The 21,277-nt window shown below is 38.6% G+C and overlaps 1 protein-coding gene across 1 annotated transcript in view; it reads right to left on the bottom strand.

Annotated features, from left to right (window-relative positions):
* pard6b (par-6 partitioning defective 6 homolog beta (C. elegans)) overlaps window positions 1-21,277 on the bottom strand; it is a 32,000-nt gene that overhangs the window by 7,759 nt on the left and 2,964 nt on the right. The gene's annotated exons all lie outside the window — the stretch shown is intronic.

The following is a 21,277-nucleotide window of genomic DNA, read 5'->3' as shown; positions in this document are numbered from 1 at the left end:
TATTTATAAATATGCCGATCATCTGACTTCACTAACACTGCGTGACAATTCTGTGACGTCTGATTTTGACCAATCAGTGGTTTGCACCCACCCACATATCCAGACTTAGCACTCGTGGTACCCCAGTAAAAAGGATAACAAAATTTAGTACAACACTGCACTGCCCAGTTGAAAAACACCACTAGTGAAAGGTTTATATCTTTCATTTTAATCCACAAAGCTCACAGTGATAAAATGAGTGATGAAAGATGACCTGTGCATGGCCTCTAGTAGTGATGCAGGCCAGTCCTTCAATTTAAGTCCACTTTACTAACGCTGATTGTGCCTTAGGGCAGCCCTATATCTTTTCTCCTGAAAACAATGCATGCTGTCCTGTTGCTATGGTCTTGTCCCTATCACTGACCTCAGCACAGCAGCCAGCTGACTAACTTCCTGTCAGGAGAGTCCAGGAAGCAATCTCTGTGATCAGGTGGTCAACAGGGACTGTGTGTATCAGAATACCAGGGATTCACGAGTGAAATACAACTCCTCTATTGATCTTGCTATCCTCTTACACACAGTCAAGAGATGTCTTTCAGAATCAGGTGTTTGTTAAGCTCCATTCATTCATGTCTGAGTAGCTCACTAATCAATACTTTTTTTAAACATGGAAAACCATCCTTAGAGGCTGGTGGATATTAATAAAACACAGCACTGGGAGAATTTAAGGATGTTTACATAGTTTTGTTTGAAATATTTAGCTCTGACAATAATTCACTTGTGAAATTTAAATTAAAGAGTACACAGACTGAAACTTAAGACTCAAGTGTTTCAGTAGTTCAAGCTATGAAATTTAAATAATACTAATACTGTGCAATTTTATATGTTTAAAATTATTTTTAAAACATATGAAATTATAAAAGTAAATTAATTTCAAAGAGCTTATATCCTACATTTTTCATGCATTTTATTTTTACCCTTTGAGGTCACGTTTATGTGGGTTTATGTACCAAAAACTTAATTCATTTTACAGTCATTTTCCAGCCTCTCTCAATCTCTTAGAATTAAACAGAATGTCTGTTCCTGTGTCTTTAAGAATAATACACATAAATGAGCTTATACTACCTGGCTGCCCTGTTTTGTGCCTCATTCAAAAAGCAGGGCTGAAACACTCTTTATAACTTCAACGTGAATGGGCGGAGCTTAACTGCTGTACGCTGAATTAGAGGATATATGTATATGTGTTGTTTTTGTGATATCACAAAACAAAAATATATTTAAAGCGGGCTGTTTTTGTATTTTAGATTGCATAAATGGAGTGAACAAACGTTTGGAAACTTCAACAATGTTTACATACTACAGCAAATAAAAAAGTCAGGAAAATTCACTTTTCCAAATATATGGCCTCTTTCAATGAATAAATATATTGGTACACATTTTGATAAAATAAACTATCAGTTGAAAACTTTTTCTTCCCAAAATACCTTTTGGAGTCTGGTTTGCGTTGATGTGTACTGCGATAATTAATAATTAAATAATAAGTTATTACTGAAGAAAATATAGACAGTTATACATATGATAAGTGATTCCAAATATTTGAGAAAGTCGTGCAAGTACTGCTCTCATAAAGGATGGATGTATAAGTGAGAACGCCCTGTGTAACTGCCTGCCACAGCCTGAGACACGCACTCACCTCATCCAATATTCAGCAGCTCCACGGCAGGCCATATGACGGACGTGATGCCTCACGTCTGGCGTTAGTGAATGGCTCTATTCAAGATATTTTGTAGCATGCTGCTCTACAAGTCCATGTTTACTGTCCATCCAGGCAAAGAACTGCTCTTACTGTGCCTGTGCTTGGCCTTGCACAGGCCATCTGTGTGACGGCATCTCTGGAAGGGCTCCTGTTCCTTTAAGGTTCAGGGGCCGCATATCTCCCGCATGGAGAGTGTGTGTGTGTGTGTGCCACCGTGTTCCAGTTACGGAGCGATAGGGGGAGGAGGGTGGGGGAGAGGGGGCATAATGAGTGCTTATTAAGGAATGGGAGAAAGGGATGGAAAGCGAGAGAGGGGGAGAGGGGTGAAAAATCCTTTCAATAGGGAAAAATTCCTGAGGTGTTGCTATTCTGGGCTCGCTGTGCGCATACCTCGATGGCACTGCCGGGATAAACCGAGCCTTCAACTGATAACATGCAGGGAGAGAGTGAGAGAGAGAGTGAGAGAGCGAGAGAGAGCGAGAGAGAGAGAGAGAGAGAGAGAGAGAGAGAGAGAGCGAGAGAGAGAGAGAGAGAGAGAGAGAGAGAGAGAGAGAGAAAAGCGCAAGTTCAAAAGAGAGCAAAGCCAAAGCTAGAGAGCACAGAAACACAGTGAAGGCCTGTCATGGTAACTGAGCAGTGAAGAGCACCAAAGGAGAAGCGAAGGAATAAACTTCAGGAACTAATGGACACACGGAATTTCTGGGCTGGTTACAATATCTGATAACTACTACATTGTTTTGACTAGTAACACTGCCAATAAGTCAAATTTTAAACTTTTTTTCATGCATTTTAAAACAACTTCACAGTAGGGCTGGGCAATATGACTATATTTATGGTTACTGTGATAAATTACATCACAATATGCTTTTCAGGGTGATTGTGGATATTGCCAGTACTTAAAGAACACTGAACAACTGCATGTTTCATTACAATGAGAGCACAATTAGCTCTGCTTAAGTGGATTTAGTGCTGTGCAGTGTGTGAAATACTGAACAAAAATCGTTAAAAATAAAAATAGTTTTTGATATTTTTAAAACGTGGCATCACTAGTTTCTTTTTGTACATTCCAACTTATCAGATGTCAGAAAACATAAATATTGTGACATATGTATATTCGTGCAGTATTGTGATATTGTATTTTTCTCATATCACCCACCTCTACAAAATATATTCCATATATGAAGTGCAGAGAGCGTAAGATTAACTGTTAACATTAACTGTTTACAGCCTTTTCATAGCTAAATTAAACATGATAACGACAAACATTTACCTTTTATGTAGCCTAATCAGAGGCATAGCTAGAATGGGGTGGCCAGGTAAGACTCAGAGATTTTACTGGGAGGGCACACTGCTAAGAAAAAAATAATAATTAAAAAAAATAGTGTTGTATTAAAATGACAAATTGATGTGTTGTTTTTTCTCTGTACATAACTCTGTTCAACATTGCCACATTAATAAAATATTACATCAACACAACTATTGCCAAAAGTAAACTGAAAGACAAAACTGTGCTGACGTAATGTATTTCAGTCATTTATGAGGCAATTGTGTATTTGAATAAAGTAAATTAAATGCACCACTTTTGCAAGGCACAATGTTACTTTACAGAAAACATTTAAAATAGACTTCATTTAGATTGAGTCTCATTATTAGAAAGGTAGCCAAAGGAATCTACAACACACATGTATTCAACTGTAAAAAGTAATTAGTTGGCATGATAAGCGATTATAGCTGACTAATTTTGGATAGTTAACGCATCTTACCATGACATAGCCAACTTCATGAAATAGCTTACAAAGCAGCACTGCTGAAAGGACCTAGCACAGATTCATTTGCCTGTTTGCTGAGTAAATTTGCCAATCACAGCAAGATATGATGATTATTAAATGTAGAATCTCATAACTGATTAGTAACTGCTCTGATGACAGATTTTTCTACCATAAATGTAATTGATATTTAATAATAATGGCTAACTTTCCATAACTGGGGTTATGGATTTTTTTCTTGTATTTTTCCCTTGAAGTCTACTTACAATGTTTGTATAGGTTTATGTATCAAAAACAGTCAAACAGGTATTTTTGTCACCAGTACAAAAAATTGGGGAAACATCACTTAACATCATCAAAAATTATGGTTTTCTGTAAATTGTGTAAAACAGAGATGACCGGGCACAGCAGCATGTCTGCTATACGTGAGAGAAATGTATTCAAGGAAGAGGCCCAGCCTGGTGAGTAACTAAGATACTAAAACTGCAGTCAAAAGTAAAAATAACGTGTCTGCTTTGGCTGAAGGGATGAGTTACATATGAAATTTTTCGTCTCACAGCTAAATTATAGTATTTTGCTGTTACATTTCATTTTGTTTTAGGACAATGAAAACTGAGCTTGTTCCATGTTTTTTGTGTGGGCAGATAAGACATCACATCTTTCTGAAAGTGCAGGCTTTGTGTGTGCTCAGTGCCATTTTGCTGTGTTTAACTTTAAGACTGTGCATGTCTGATGTGCCTGACAGCCAGACAGTTTGTGTGGTCTATAACATGAGGTTTGCTTATAGGTTACCACACACAGAAATTTAATTTAGCTTTGCGTTATCATTGGAGGTAAAATTATGTGTTCCAATTGAACCGTTCACACTGATCAATAGATCGTTTTCAAGAGAAATGCAGAAGATTTGCTTAGAAAAAGGTTCTTTTGTTTTTTTGCCAATATGATTTAGAAAACAGGGTGGGTAAAGGGTATGTTACGTTTGAAAGAGCATTGTTCAAAGGGAAGCATTATTTATAATGTAATTATTTGATGTGAATTAAAAACTGCCCTTTTTCCTGATTAATCAACATCGTAATGGACTGATTAATCAACTACGGAATAATCATTAGTTTCAGCACTTACGACCACTATGCTATCTTTTCAAGGGATCTGGAAAAAAATGAAAAAGATCCAAATTCCCAGCATGCTAAATTAAAAGGATGATTAATTATTGGCTGTAATTCCAATATTGTTATAATAATAGTTAAAAATTTCCATGTATCGTTGAATAATATATCAGCCAGCATTACTGCGCACCTAGAGGACAAATTATTTATTTATGTATGCTGCAGGATATACTTATTAAACGATCACAAATGGGTTATTACACGACAACAAATTGAACAAATCAATTCATTAAGGGTGGTCTTTACTGTGGATTGTGAGGCACAGCAGCACTGAAGCTGAGCTGCTGTTGATTCATTACTGTGCTGTTAATAATGCATAGGGTGTCTGCATTCAGAGTGATCTAGCTTTCTTATACTATTAGGTAAATGTACCTCAGATTGGTGGACTACTGTAATGAGTCCTAATCTCTTTGTTTGGGTTAAGTGGAGTGCTAGTGTGTTTAATAAGAGCGAGTGTGGGAGGGTACGACTCCCTCCTTCTGCCTCCTGTCACCTCTGCTGCATGCATACATCAGCTCAGAACTTGCTGACTACGCTCATATCTCTCCCTCTCTTTCCCTCTCTCTGGGGATATCTCTCGGCCGTCCTGCTCTTCTGTTTTTCCTAGCAGTGGCTGCTGCAGCTTGCCTGAGCTGGCTTGTGAGAGCACCCTGGTCCAGCCTGCCTCATGCCTTCCTGGACTGAGTCCTAGCCGGACCACCCTGTCACTCAGTCGTCTAAGCAACGATCTGCCTGGAGATCCGCTACTGACCTGCTCTCTCTGACTTCGACGCTCTGGCTCTGAAAGGAACATGAAGTCTGTCTGTCACTGGGAGAGATGTTTTCACAGTGCAACAACTCAGTAGGTTAATCATACACAGCCCCATCATAAAGCATTCAAACTCAACTCTGACCACTTTAGAGACCCGTTATTCAAGTCACACACTAAAGGCACCAAGCCAAATTCAAATCTTGTGACGTAAGTATTGAGGTTGATTTACAGCAGACTTTAACCTTTTATATGTTGTAATCTAGTGGTGGGCAGTATTGACAGATCACAATATTAATATATCACAATATTACAGTATTTGATCAAACTTTAAAGGACACTTCAGCCAGAATTAAAAAGTAGCCGTTTCTAAATCTGTTGTAAACATGGCTATTCGCCTCCTACGGTGGACCCACAACAAGATTTTCTGGTTTAAAGACTAAGGCCCAATCCCATTTCTTTTTTTTACCCCAACCCTTGTTTTCAAGCGGCACCCTAACCCCTTGGAACTGAGAGAGAAGGGAAAAGTTCATCGACCTCGCTGCTGGGCTTCAGTTACATTTAGGGCATCATATGCTTTCAAAGAGGGGGTATAAGACAATTATTTATTATCACCCACCGCTAATTCTTTGGTGATACGAAGCTGAAGTCAGCTATCCACCAGCTTCTTGTTCGAATTTTCCCGTTCCACCTTAAATGGTGCAGCAGTTACAGTCTGGCGCTTCAGGCATCAGAACTGCTAGACTATTTAAGGTGGAACTGGAAAGTTAGCTAGCTAGCTACCGAAACATTAGCATGCTATTAGCGATTTTTTTATGCTTATTACAGAGAAAATGATCATAATACATTGAAACGACGTTAAACTAAGATAATACAATGATTATCAGATTCTCACATTTGTGGGTTTCTTTGGTCGCTTGCACAGCCATCTTGCCTTTTGTTCTTTTTTTCTCATAACACTCTGTTTGGAGTGAGCCTCTGAAAAACCCCTGTTTGGAGAGTCATGTAGCCCTAACACTTCGCCCTACCCCTCTATCTCAACAAAAATTTAAACACCCCACCCCTAGACGTGAATGCGCAAAACAGAGGGCTATGGGCTAAGTGGTAGGGGGCAAGGGGAGAAATGGGATCGGGCCTAAGAAAACCCCCTTCTGATGATGTATCCTGAAGATGGGAGAAGTTTTTGTATAACTACAAGTCCTTTGGTATGGATCATTTCTCCATTTATTAGTCTCTGTATCAGTGCCAGTGCTACAAGTCAGTATTAGTGTTGCACTGATACTGATACTGTATTGGTTTTGGCAACGATACTGGCACTTAAATGCAGTATCGACATCGGGGATGGGGATACTGATATATATGACCGATACCACCAAGCAATTTCTGACGCGTGTTCGCCTGTAGACAGAGCTTAACAACACGCTGGCAGTGTGTGACGACAAACAGCGGTAAAAATGCTCATGGCAGAATCTGTAATGGCAGCATTTGGTGTGAAAAACACGCTAACCTGACAGCTGAGCTGCTTCTTTCAGTAACCACTCGTCTGCCGCTGTGTAGTCACTTACAGTCTGAGTTAATATTACTGAGAGAGCCGAAGGAACTGCCAGACTCTCGGTGTAACGCTAGCATTTAGCTTCATCAAACAACTTGAGATATTTGGATGTGAAACAACGTTCAGCTCCATTTCTGAGTCAGAGAAGCTTACTTAAGTTGAGATACATGCTTCTTACATACATACAGTAAATAAGCAGAAATAAGTTTTCTTAAGCATCTAATTAATATAACCAAACAAGTAAATGCCATCTAGCCATGCTGAGTGTTTTATTTGTAATGCAGAACATTGATTTTACCAAAATAAAATAATAATAAAAACAGAAAACGGAATAAATATCAGGAATTATATGTGAGTCAGATTAGATAGAGTTAGTATCGTTATCGGTGCTCAGTACACTAAAGAATCAGGTATCGGAATCGATATCGGAAAGCAAAAAGTGGTATCGGTGCATCTCTAGTATTTATTTATTGCAGTGGAGGATTCTCAATGATTGTAAGACATATATGCTAAAAGAATGATGGGTATTGTAGTGAAACAACACTGATGGACAAAATACAAAAAATGTACAAAATTGTGAACAAAGTTGCGTGCAAAATCGTGAATTCTGTAAAAATCAAGGAAGCTGAGGGATACAATGATGCACTACAAAATATTATGTCACATCATAAATAACATAACATCATAGTTTTAGGCTGGAATGCCACTGAAATTTGAATTGACATCATTTGATTGTTCTGTTCTGATTTCCTCTCATAAAATAATCTCAAATAAAAGGTCATATAGTGTGTTTCTAGTGGTTTGGCAAAAGGGATGGAATAAAATATTACCAAGCATATAATCCGCTAAAACTAAAAATCAATAGTGTTGACACTAACCCCAGTATAGATGGTATATCGCCCACTAATCTGATCTTTTATGATGAATTCTACAAAATACCGCAAAGGATAAAAGTACACTGAGAAAGACACAAACATCAGGGTCACTGGTTACCTTGTCTGGGTGAAAAATGACTTTTAGGAAAAATAGGCCAGCCTTGTGATCAGGCTCAGCCTTGCCCTACATTTGAACAAAACAGGAGGACACCACCAAGTTTTCCCGCCAAACCGAACATGCTCAAATGCCTTACACCCCAATGCACACGTTTCTCTGTTCGTTCCTGTGCTTTCCACTCTATTCTCCTCCACTTCCTCCTCTCTAAGCCATCTCTGCATGTTCAGCGAGCACTTCATTCCTTGTACTCATGTGCGTGGCCTGCTGTCCTGTTTAATCTGGCCAGTGGAGGTGATCAGAGTCTGGCCACATTCCACACAGCACAACCCCCCATTCCTTTTTCCTCATCCCCTCTTCTCCTTTCCAGATCATGGCCCCTTGCCTCCACACAGCAGGCCTCCACTGCTTCCCTCTTTCTCCCTCTTTCTCTCTCTCTCTCTCTCCACTTCTCCAGCTTCTGATCCTTCTTCCTCACCTCCTAACATTCTCTAAAAGGCTGCAGCTGCCCTTAATCAACCCCTCACCGCCTTTTGCTTCAGGAATGTACAGGCACACAGGTTTGTTTTTATACTATGCCAGGATGTTCAGCCACATATGTATCACATACAGAGATAGAAGTGCACCACAGCATCTTCTCTGATACCAATATTAACACTAACCCTGAGTGGTCAAAGCTGATACCAACCATTTATTTTCTTCTTTGAAAACTACTACGCTTTAAATTAAGCTATATTTAATTAAAACACTTCACCTAAAATTTAAAAGTAGGCTATCAAATGCTACTAACTCAGAGTAAGCTATATAGATTTTGATGTAGTATTTGATCAGATTCAGTCTTTTTTTCGCTCCAATATTCAGTCCAGGATTTTCTGCTGATATCTGCCTGATATGCATTGATACAGATATGCTCTCTCTCTCGCTCTCTATCTATCTATATATATATATATATATATCTATATATAAATGAAGAGTTTCGTTCCAAAACGCATTATAGACCACTTTAACAAATTCTCTCTCTCACTGGCTCTCCATCATTATTTACTTTTGCATACAACTGTATTTATACGTAATAAGAATTTTTTAAGTCTAACCCTAAACATAACCCTAACCTTATCCTCAGTAACCTAAAACAACGACACATGTAGCTTTTGTAAAAAGAAATGTATAAAGCAATTGTAGACATTTGGGATACATGACTATGCCCAACCCCATTTCACTTAGCCCTTAGCCCTCTATTTTGCATTCACATCTAGGGGTAGGGTGTCCCAATTTTTGTTGAGATCGAGGGGTAGGGCGAAGTGTTAGGGATACATGGCCCTCCAAACAGAGGTTTTTCAGAGTCACACTCCAAACAGAGTGTTATGAGAAACAAGCAAGATGGCTGCGCAAGCGACCAAAGAAACCCACAAAAGTGAGAATTTTCTAAAATATTACGATAACCATTGTATTATCTTAGCTTAATGGTGTTTCAATGTAGTATGGTCGTTTACTTCATAACAAGCATAAAAATCGCTAGTAGTATGCTGATGTCTCGGTAGCGAAATTTCCCATTCCACCTTAAACGGGAGGTGGAACGGAAAGATTCAAACAAGAAGCTGGAGAACAGCTGACTTCAGCTTCATATCACCAAAGAATTAGGGGTGGGTAATGATGAATAACCGTCGTATCCCTCCTCTTTGAAGGCATATGATTCCCTAAACGTAACTAAAGCCCAGCAGTGAGGTTTCTGAACGTTCCCTCCTCTGCTATCACTGCAGACTATCAGGGTCACCTACAGAGCAGCGCTAGCAGCCTGTTAATGAAGTAATGTTCTTTTTTATTTGAGGATCCCATTTCATAGTGGAAGATTTCAACCACTAACCCTTGTAACTCAGTTCCAAGGGGCAAGGAGACACTTAAAAACAAGGAGTAGGGGTAAAAATAAGAAATGGGATTGGGCCTATATCTGAATCATTTCCATATTGCCAAATAATTGCTTCAAAATAAATTATTCACATCAGATAGCTGTTTAGATTTGAGTGATATTTCAAATATTTGATGATATATTTACTGTACTCCCGAGGAACGGAATGTTTACACAACACTTGGCTAAAAATTGTGCTAAAAATGTCTGCATTTTATAACTTAACTAACAGTTTATAACTAAACTAAAATTCTATGCCTCGGTAATTCTATTCCAGGTAGCCTCCAGTTTCTACATTCTCTAAAAATGTATGTACCAGCAAGGACAGATATATACAAAGAAGATATTGGAATTGGACCATAATTCCCCAAGTGGGTGTGTCCCTGGTAGACACTGTAGGTTAGTCCTGTTTTCTTCTGGCTTTGCTAGTAATTTCTGTGCTGAAAATGTACTAAAACAAATGCACACACACTGTAACACACAGTCCTCAGTACTGTTCCCTGGTCTGCCAGGACTTTATGACGTAATACAGTTCCCCCACTTCAGGGCTGCCAACAGATCAGCCTGAGAGTCTTTACTCTGACACTGGAATTCCTCTCTCTCTCGCTCCTGTTCAACTTCAGTCCACAGGGTGTGCTACTCCTCCTCCTCAAAACCAAAACAGAAATGACAGAACCAAGACGTCACAGGTATCATGACACAGAGGAGAACACACACACACACGCCCATACGCTCAGAACAGGTGATGCATGGAAAAGTAAACAAATCCATGGTTTCAGCAGAGAAAGAGAGAGGCTGTTACGTCACAGAACTCTGTGGGAAGAGGAAACACCTTGTCCAGCCTGAACTGCAAAAACTGTCCACATCTACACCCATTTTAATCAGGCCACACTGAAAACACACACAGACCTGTACAGGGTGAAAAACTGATGAAGAAGAAACAAAAATATATTACAGTACTTCCAATGAGAAAGTCTAAGGTGCTAAACTTCTAGGTTAAGAAGATGGTATTGGACTGAAACACTGTACAGAGACTGGGGCCTGTAAGATCTGGACTGCTTCCAATAACTGAAACCACCTGAAAAATAGCCTTGAAACCTTTTGGCTCCATAACTGTCCCAGGAAACAACTTACAGTCTGTAATAACCAGAATGTTGAGTTAATCTTTGTTTTTGCTGTATCATTGGATCATTTGGATCATTTGTACAGGGATACCTGCTGTTTGGGTGTATCATATTCTTTAAACAGGATCAAACAGAAAATAGCAGCTCTTCTCACATTACAGTCTTTAACTTGAATATCATTAGGCCGGAAAGGCAGATATGGAGCCATTTAAAAAAAAAAATGAACACAAAAATATAAGAATATATAATGAAAGTATCTCTTTCACTAACAGTGGAAAATATAATTTTCTTAAAATTAATTTCTTTATTGATTAGGTTCTCAGAGTCAGGAGTCTTACCTTTGAATTCTGTGGCAATAGTGCTTTTCAGAAAACTATTACACCAGTTTTATTAATAATATTTTTGAAGGTTCGAAGGCTGTATTACTCTCACAGTAAGAAGAATTTCTTCTTTGACTGTTCGGACTGCATCTCGTACTTGTAAATACCTACGGGTTAGGCCTCAGAGGCAGTCGATAACAGTGAAGCTCTGTGCCAAGGAAGAAAATCCTGCTTACGGCTAACCAGCCTCAAACCTTTACGCTTTGTACACAGATTTCTTGCCATAAACTACTTTTTCTTGTTTTAAGAAAGCTTATAAAAAGAAAATACATTTTAAAGGAAGATGCATTCGTCTAGTTTGGTTAATCAGTGCAGATTCACTAAAACAGCACATTTCAACTTCAAATGCAATGAAACATGAGGAGTTAAAAGATGAACGGATGCTGCGGAAGACAAAGGCTGAACAGAAATGAAGTTAGCCTAACCACAGTCAGCATAGTGCTTCAGCATTTTACTGGATCAGCAGAGGAGCGGGAGGATAGCAGTGAGGGATGGCGTGAAGAGGAGGAGGAGGAGGAGGAGAAGAGAAGAGCTCATTTCCTGAACTCATTCAGGAATTAATTGGAAAACAGAGAGGAGGACTGCAGATCGGAGAGGAAGATAAACAGCCTCAGTCTGAAAGCTACGACGCTGCACTTCCCTGTGGCTACAGATGCATGCAAAAACAAACAGCCGAGTATTATCCACACCCTGATGTTGCATGACTTTGAATTCTGTATCTCTGTTGTCTTTAACAAAGTAAATGTAAAAAAGTAAAGATCTGATGCTGATTAGTTTGAGTAAAACAATCTGAAAATACTATAAAGAGATTATGAATTACTGGGCATTGATAGCCAAGCTATTTGCTAAAGTTTAAGCTGATCTAAATATGTCAAAGAAACAATTTTTAATGTCGTTAACAGTCTGAAAACTGTTTTCAGTCAGAGTGAAAAACAGTGTTCTCAGCAAAGCCAAGTCAGATAACAGTACTTAAAAACTGTCAATTTAAAGTACATACTAGTCATAACTGGGTCAAAAGTGAGTATGAGTCACTGAGAAACCAAGGAACGAAATGTCTTATTGGGGAAAGTAGGCCTTACAGACTTAAAAGGAAGAGCTGAAAGGAGTATAGGGGAGTTCTGAAGATTTAAGTAAAGTTTTTTTTTCTTCTAAAGAGAGAGGGAAGTTCTTAAAGGTCTAGTGTAGTTAGGAGCTTTCATATAAGATTTAATTTTATAATATACACCGATCAGGCATAACATTATGACCACCTTCTTGTTTCTACTCTCATTGTCCATTTTAACAGCTCCACTTACTATATAGGTGCACTTTGTAGTTCTACAGTTACAGACTGTAGTCCATCTGTTTCTCTGCATACTTTGTTAGCCCCCTTTTACTCTGTTCTTCAGTGGCCAGGACCCCCATGGACCCTCACAGAGCAGGTACTGTTTGGGTGGTGGATCATTCTCAGCACTGCAGTAACACTGACGTGGTGGTGGTGTGTTAGTGTGTGTTGTGCTGGTACGAGTGGATCAGACACAGCAGTGCTGCTGGAGTTTTTAAACACTGTGTCCACTCACTGTCCACTCAATTAGACACTCCTACCTTGTCAGTCCACCTTGTAGGTGTAAAGTCAGAGACGACAGCCCATCTGCTGCTGCACAGTTTGTGTTGGTCATCCTCTAGTCCTTCATCAGCGGTCACAGGATGCTGCCCCCAGAACGCTGTTGGCTGGATATTCTTGGTTGGTGGACTGTTCTCAGTCCCGCAGTGACACTGAGGTGTTTAAAAACTCCAGCAGCACTGCTGTGTCTGATCCACTCAGACCAGCACAACACACACTAACACACCACCACCACATCAGTGTTACTGCAGTGCTGAGAATGATCCACCACACAAATAGTACCTGCTCTGTGAGGGTCCATGGGGGTCCTGACCACTGAAGAACAGGATAAAAGGGGGCTAACAAAGTATGCAGAGAAACAGATGGACTACAGTCTGTAATTGTAGAACTACAAAGTGCACCTATATAGTAAGTGGAGCCAATAAAATGGACAATGAGCATAGAAACAAGGAGGTGGTCATAATGTTATGCCTGATCGGTGTATAAAATATTTTATAAACCGTTCCTTCTTTAAATCTATTATAATAAAGTGCACAAAACAGAATCAATAAGCTAAAACCAAACAGCTTAACAACATATTCATCACTATTGTATAGGCATTATATCATAAGATGTATCTGTGAAATACAGTACTGTGCAGACATCAGAGGCCATTCTTCATTTGTTTAATTCCCAGCCATTAAAACAGCCATTAAATACAAATTACTCATTTTCAGGAGATATTTCTGAAGAGATTAGATACAAGATATAGGATATTCCACTTGCACAAGGAAGAGGAATGTCAACAGTATATAAAACTAAAAAAAAGGAAATTTCTAAAAGTGGAGTTGAAAAAAAATTAGACTGCTAATAACTGTGCAAGACCTGCTGGATCACTGAAACAGTGCCCTTCAGATAAACAGCACTTAAGGCCTTCATCTTTGAGAGAGAGAGGAGAAAATCAAGCTCTACTCTTTCTTCAGATCCTGAGGTGTATCCAACCATCCTTCCACTGTGAGTAGACAACTCAACACTACATCAAAGGATGTGTAGCTGCCAAAAAACCTTTAATAAGAAAAAGAACTAGAAAAAAAGTAGAAAATCTGCAAAACAAAAAAACAAAGAAGCTGCCGGTGTTCTCAGAATAATAGACTGACCAAATCAGAGTCCAGACCTCAACATCACTGAATGTGTTTAGGATTATTTATTAGGATCGTGAGAAACAGAAAGTGCAACCAGCTTCCAAGACTGAACTTTGTAGGTGTGGAAAAGTCTCCCTTAAAGAATGGGAGCTGTAATAAAGTCAAAGGGCAACCGCACTAAAAACTATTTAATTGTTATTATATTTACTTGTTGAGGCTTCTGCGTCATATTCTGTTAATAATATATACTGTTTCCTGCGTTTATTTCTGACTGAATAAATGAACAACTTGTACTGAATTGGAAATTAAATAAAAAAAAACGAAAAGCAACATCATGTGTCAATATTTTAATATACTGGTATAAACAATATGTCACTCGGCACTAATGCTGAACTAAACTGTTATGAATTAACATACTCCTATTTAAGGGAGAATTTCTGAGGTTTTACATGCCATAAAACTCCTATTACACTCTAAAACACTAGAATCCCACCAGCTACAGCAGAAATATGTTGATCTCAACTCAAACTGGAACAAGTTGTTCATGCGACATCAGTCCCACATTCCAGGTATTGCTGGAATCGAAATGTGGATTTAAAAATAGCACATGAGTCACTGAGAAACCAGGGAACAAAATGTCTAATCAGGTAATGTCGGCCTATAGACACACTGAGGTATGCACCACCACACCTTAACTAAACAAAAAGATCCATGACTAGGAAGCATTATGACTTCTCAGCATGTGTGTGCCTGGTATGTAACAGGCACACGTGAGCATGTTTTAATGGTATTTAACCGGCCGTGCCTTGCTGCTCCCATCACTGCTGAAGAATCCCTCGTCGTTAAGCGCAAAGGGCTCGGGCCTCTTCACCGCTGCCATGGCAACAGGTAAACAAGTGTGAGACTGGTGGCATTGCAGCCATCCAGACATTGTGCAAGAGAGCGTGTGTGAGTGAGTGTGTGGAGGGCAGTGGGGGGTGGCACGCATGGACAATACACACTAAACCTCCGAGTGGTTTGACGTAAGAATATCATTAAGGCAATACAACATACCAGCATAAAAGATTCAGCAAACTGACTTCATTCCAGGCCACTTCCATATGCAAAATAGTTTCTGCTCAATGAAGACTAGACTCAAACAGACAGATAGACAAAAGACACGGGCGGGCTGAAAACGAAGAATGTCTCTAAGCCTTTAACCAAACAATCTTCGACCCTACAACTCACTACAAACACCAAAACACTAACACTGAATCACTATATTACAACAAATATTTGTGAGTCTTAAACTGATTCAGTAAATAATTCATTCAACTATGACAACCTGAACAAAAGAAGGGCTGTTACACATTTACAGACTGTTACTGAGTCATCATACGTTAAAGATGAACTGCGGACTGAAATATGAAGCAGGTGAATCAGTGTAAAACTACATCAGTGACTCCTGATTCACTCAGAATGTAAGATTCACTTAAGTTGAGTCAGAGCACTGTGTGTTTTGTCCTGCTTAATTATACAGCACCCACAATTCATTACTGTGAATTCACATTAGTGTGAAAAAGAACTCTTCATACATTTGTGGGACACAACTTTTTTAAGAAAGACACAGCATTCTTACGGGCTATACATTAACATATATAAAAAAAATTTATATATACACATAAATATATCACTGCTGTCGGAACAAAACCTTGCATCTCCAAAATGGTAACTTTACAGGAAAATGAAAAAACATACTTTACTTTTAATGTAAGTCAGTGGAACCAGAGATTTTTTCAAGTCATTTTGGGCCGTTTCTCTTTGTCCGTTCATCATGAAGCTTACAAACAATGTAAAGGGCAACAGACATTTTCAAATTACGTCATAAACTGAAAAACGACATAAAATGGAGATACATGGTTTGGTTACGACAGCAGCGATAGAGAGAGAGGGAGAGAGATTATGTGGAGTTTGAAAACTGCAATTTTAATTATTGATTATATCATGCAGTCTTAAGTTTGGGAACTTTAAAGGTGCACAATGCATGATTTTTTTGGTTAAAATCAAAAGTACTAGCATTACTGAGTCAGGAGGGAAAAACACACTTAAATATGGTGAGTGTGCGCTGCTGCAGGTCACTCTGCAAAGTCTGAAAAAAATCATTTTAAAGTCAAAGGTGTCGGGTTGACAATACTTTTTCAACGCACTCGTAATCAGATTTATCAGCATTGCAACCAATATTACACAACATTCTTACGCACGCTGCATGAAATCACATGAAAATGCATAGCGTGGCTTTAACCTAATGAGGCAGAGCTTGTGAACTGGCAGCACATTAAGCGTTCAAGCATCAAGCCAAAAAAATGTATGTGCTGGTGGTCTTGATGAAGAAAAGGCCTGGAGCTTAATTTGAAAAAATAATCACATTTAAATCCCAATCATGATACTCGTCAGAAGAATCGTTCCATCCTAATGCCTTTATAGCCAAATTCTTGTTTTGAGAGGACGCAAGTGTTTTAAGAGATCACATGTGATCGAACTCCAGAGTAGAGCTGGGTATCAAAATTTAGTTATTATAATTATTACTTAATTATTACTAATTATTCATTAACTATTTCAATACTACCCAAGCAAAAAAAAAAAAGACTGCTCAATTCCAACTCTCAATATATATGTAGAATCCACAAGCCACTGAGCATGCTAGACTCTTAAATGGCTGTTTAAATGACATTCTGTTTGCATGTTATTAACGTCTTGATTTTGAGGTGATGACTGCAGATTACCCATTACCGGTTTAAGCCACACTTCTGTTTGTAATTTAAAATAAGTTATCGAAAACAAGTGATCATTCTAGGATTGCCATTGAAGTAATTGGTATTGCTATTGAAAATTTTTGAACAATACTCAGCCCGACTCCAGAGTGATCCAAGATACACATCAGCACTTCTGCATTTGTTCGAAAAATCCTTCTTAAAAAAATGCCCGTCATTCTATTTCTGTAGTACTAATGCAGCTATTTCTGTGGAAAGCAGAGACAGATGCACAGATCACTGCTGTTTGTTGTCAAAACTGTACCAGCTCACTTAATGGATGATTTACAGCCTCATCAGGTCCAAAAAAACAAATATAAATGAAAACTACAGGCTGGTTAAGAACTTATCACAAACATATTAGGCCTCCTCTTATGAGACTGAAATAACCTTGCTGTCACTCTAACGATCACAGTCTAGTCAGTGAAAGAATGCCTTTGCAACACTGCTGTGTTGAAACTATGTTTGTCTATGACTGCATTCACTTTAGCCCTAATGAAGCGCTTGTGTAATGCCTCTGCCTGTCTAAGAGTACAAGTCACACAGTCCTCCTGATAGGTAGGGCAAACAGTTAGAAAGCCTGCTGTTTAAGGAAAAATGGAAAAACACATGACAGGGTTTAGCTCAAAGATGCTCAAAAGTAGAGCATGATCACAGCAGGGGACTCAACTGTCTTCATCTGCCAGTGGTTAATAAACGCTAACTTGGCTCAATAAAGCAATAGTTCAGTTTTTTGCTGTCTGATGCTAATCGGTGGGGTATAAGCCAAGCTTCTGTTATTTCTTTACTACATAAGCCTCTAAGCTCCAGTGCAAAAGTAAAGACACCAAACATGTCAACTGTCATTCTACCCAATGCTATTGCCAAATCACTTCATGTATTTGAAAGACAATCAATTCTTTTCAATTCAGTTCAGTGACTGTACTCTGTACTGCAATAAAAGCCTCACTTTCAGTATACCATTCGGCAAAGTGTTGAGTGGTAGTTTTACAAAGATTTTATGGTAGACTAATGACTAAAGTGGAATTCCACCCATTCATAAAACTCAAAATGTTAAAATGTAAACAAAGTCAGTGTCTTAGTGTCAGAATTGTTCACACTGGTGGTGATAGGAACCATATTTCAGAAGACACTGACGCTTCTCAAAGCTAGATCACAAGATGTTATCACATATAATAATTGCGAATACATTGCTTGATGTCCAAGATATTGTACATTGTTTTATGATAGTATAATACTGTTGAAATATAAAATCCATTCATGGCAGAGAGAGAAAGGCAAAAATAATACCCAAAAAAAAAATTTTCTCCCGATTTACTACTATTTTACCATCAACATTACATATAAAAAGTCAGAAAACACATATAGTTTCACTGGTTGTTTTGAATAGTAAATAAAATAAGTATATTTTGTTGCAGACATTGTGATCCCTGATTCCTATCACCACCATCGTTAAGAAAATCGTAAGGTTCTCTCTCTGTGATGCACCATTTCCACATGATCCTGTTTATCTCAACGGCTGAATTATGTCTAACCTTAGAAAAATGGGAGGCATTCCCGTTTAACATTTAATTTAACATAATATAAAAGTCCAGTTTATTAAGAAAACAAAGAAAATCAACAGATAATTTGACCCTTTCCAGTGGAATGAAGGTTAAGATGATTTGATTAATCAAAATTTAACTGTCAGATTGAAACAATCTTTTGCTGTACTCCAAAAATAAGAGTAGGTGTGAAAAGGCAGCACAGTAAAAGAAAAACAAATGGCAAAGCGAGAGGTAACATGAAAACAAGGGGATGATAAAGAGGCAGAGAGAGATTTAACCAGCTTGCCGTCATAGCGCTCTGGGAGCTCTGTCCTACTGACCGAACTGAACCCAAAAAGAAACAGGTAGCAGGTGAAGGGCAACATTCACCTTGGCTGAACCAGGGAACACTGATGCAGGCATTTAAATCAGCCAGCTTTTGTGCTGGAAATAAAGAGTAGCTTCCCTTTAACAAGAAGAACCTGAGGGCCTTATGTGCGGAAAGGACAGCAACTCAGGCACAGGCCGGTCCTGTCCTGACTTGTGGCAGTCTATCAAATAGTTGCCACTTGGGGAGAAGTGTCAAAATATGTTTTCACTAACACGTACACAGAGACTTTGCACAAACTAGATATCCCAGACAGACTTGCACAGCCAAAAACCCCAACAGGACATCCCCCACTCTTAATGTGGGCGGGTATTGGTGTGTGCGCGTCCCCCACTGCAGCCAGCGACGGGCCACAGCAGGATGCTAGCGTTGAGCGTGTAATTGAAACACAGGCCCATGCAGCGTTACACAGTGACCCCTCTAATCTCCTCCTGACAAAGTGGCTTAGCATCTATAGGTCATATGGCACACAGACACAGCTTAGACTGGGTCGCCCCATTAACAGAGGTGCTCCACCGGGGCTACACCAGAAACAAAACACGTCCAAAAAACATCCCCCACAGAGCACATAACACTGCCCAAAAAGAGGTAATGTCACAGCTGAGCCTAAAAACAACAAAACCTAGCCACATAAAATGTGTGAATACATTTTACGAACACCAGAAATAATCGCAAAACACTACCAAAAAAAAATACATCAAAAAAAACAAAATCACTCCAAATATTTCCCCTAAAACTGTTGCTTGCAGTGCAAATTTAGGCAAATTCTTCATTAGTCTGTGATTAATTGTTATCTGGCAAGCCTAAAATCAAGGACACAACTCTTCAAAATATCAGTAATAAAACGGATAGTTCAAGTTCTGAAATCTGATTGAGCTATATTCAATTCCATCTTAAAATCTTTGATATAGAATATTTATGAGTGCATTCTTCAACTACTACTGTATTAACGCACAGAGATATTAAAAACGTGTTGCTTGCACGGAACATAACACTCATAGCATATAAACATACCCTATGTAAAAAACCTGTTTTGCTTAAACCGAGAGGCTGACAAACAACAACAAGTTCATAATTATATGATTAAATACTAAAACGCTGGCAAAATTACTGAAATATATAATGATGGGCTACTAAACGTTCTGCATTATGACGTCCTAAAGATGTATTTGACATGCATTACTAGCATAAAACTAAAATAAATGCCATGACAGGGCCCAGCTTCGGCTCAGTAGCCCTCAAAAGCTGTTGCTGTCCACCACGTCCTTCTCTGTAATTTTCCTCTCGAAAAGTGGTCCTGAACACCACTGTGTTTAGCTGCGCATCCTTTTTTTAGTAGGTTTCTCTAGTGTAACAAATTGCCTATAGAGTCCTCAGGCATACAGTTTTAAACATTTCTCTATTTAAGTGTTAAACCTGCCTATTCAAATAGGAACTGTTGATCACTGAAAACGAAATAAAACTAAATCATTTTATTAAACCAATAATATTGGTCAAACTATTTACATCCTGTTTCAGTCTTTCAGGAAGATTACGCTTTAAAACAGCTCAGGCCTGAATATCAAAATCTTGCACTAAAGACTTTAAGCCCAACACTGCAACCTGCCCCTAAAAAAAGTCCATGTAACTCAATAATGTACGCCAAGGATTTCAACATTCTGCTGGAGATGCAACAAGAAATGGAAGGAAATTATTTGAAACAGGATCAGAAACATCTTTTAAAAAAAAAAACTTGTACTGTAAACTCCCATACTAATACGAGAGGTGTGCTGTTGTTAGGTTACACAGTCAAACAAAGCTGGCGCTAATGGAGTTTCCTGTATGACTGCTGACATGGTGACAATCCAATCTGATAACGCCAGTAAACACAAACACCACTTTGTCTATAGACTACTCCTTTCCAGAAGCCTTTGTAGTTATCCCCACCAGGCACAATTATGACAATACATTTCATTTCATGTATCCTGTAGCTTTACGAAAACAAAGCTATCCAAAGACATTCTGGATTTTTTCAGAACTCATCTCTCTATGCTCCTCCTACACGAGTTCTTTCATGGTATGGCTGGACAAGGTTTACAGAGTGTTGGCAAAAATGCCATTCCAATAGTGATAAACTGCAGCACAATATATACACACACACACACACACACACACACACACACACACACACACACATACATATATATATATACTTTATATACTATATACTATATATATACTTTACTTTTAATGTTAGTCAATGGAATCAGACTTTTAGTTCTAGGTCTTTTTTTTGGTCCATTCATCATGAAATTTACAAACAATTTAAAGAGCAACACGCATTTTCAAATTATGTCAAAAACTGAAAAACAATGGAGATAGGAGGTCTAGTCTAATCGAGCTAGCGATCACATGGTGGCGAACTGATGCTGTCATTTACAATCTGCCTCATTTCAATTTGTGACAATAACACAACGCACCCAAAAAGCCTAGCATTTTGACCT

Source organism: Colossoma macropomum, unplaced genomic scaffold, assembly GCF_904425465.1.
Source record: "Colossoma macropomum unplaced genomic scaffold, Colossoma_macropomum, whole genome shotgun sequence".
Taxonomy (NCBI): domain Eukaryota; kingdom Metazoa; phylum Chordata; class Actinopteri; order Characiformes; family Serrasalmidae; genus Colossoma; species Colossoma macropomum.
The sequence above is the reverse complement of the archived record's forward strand: the minus strand, read 5'-3'. Positions and strand labels throughout refer to the sequence as shown.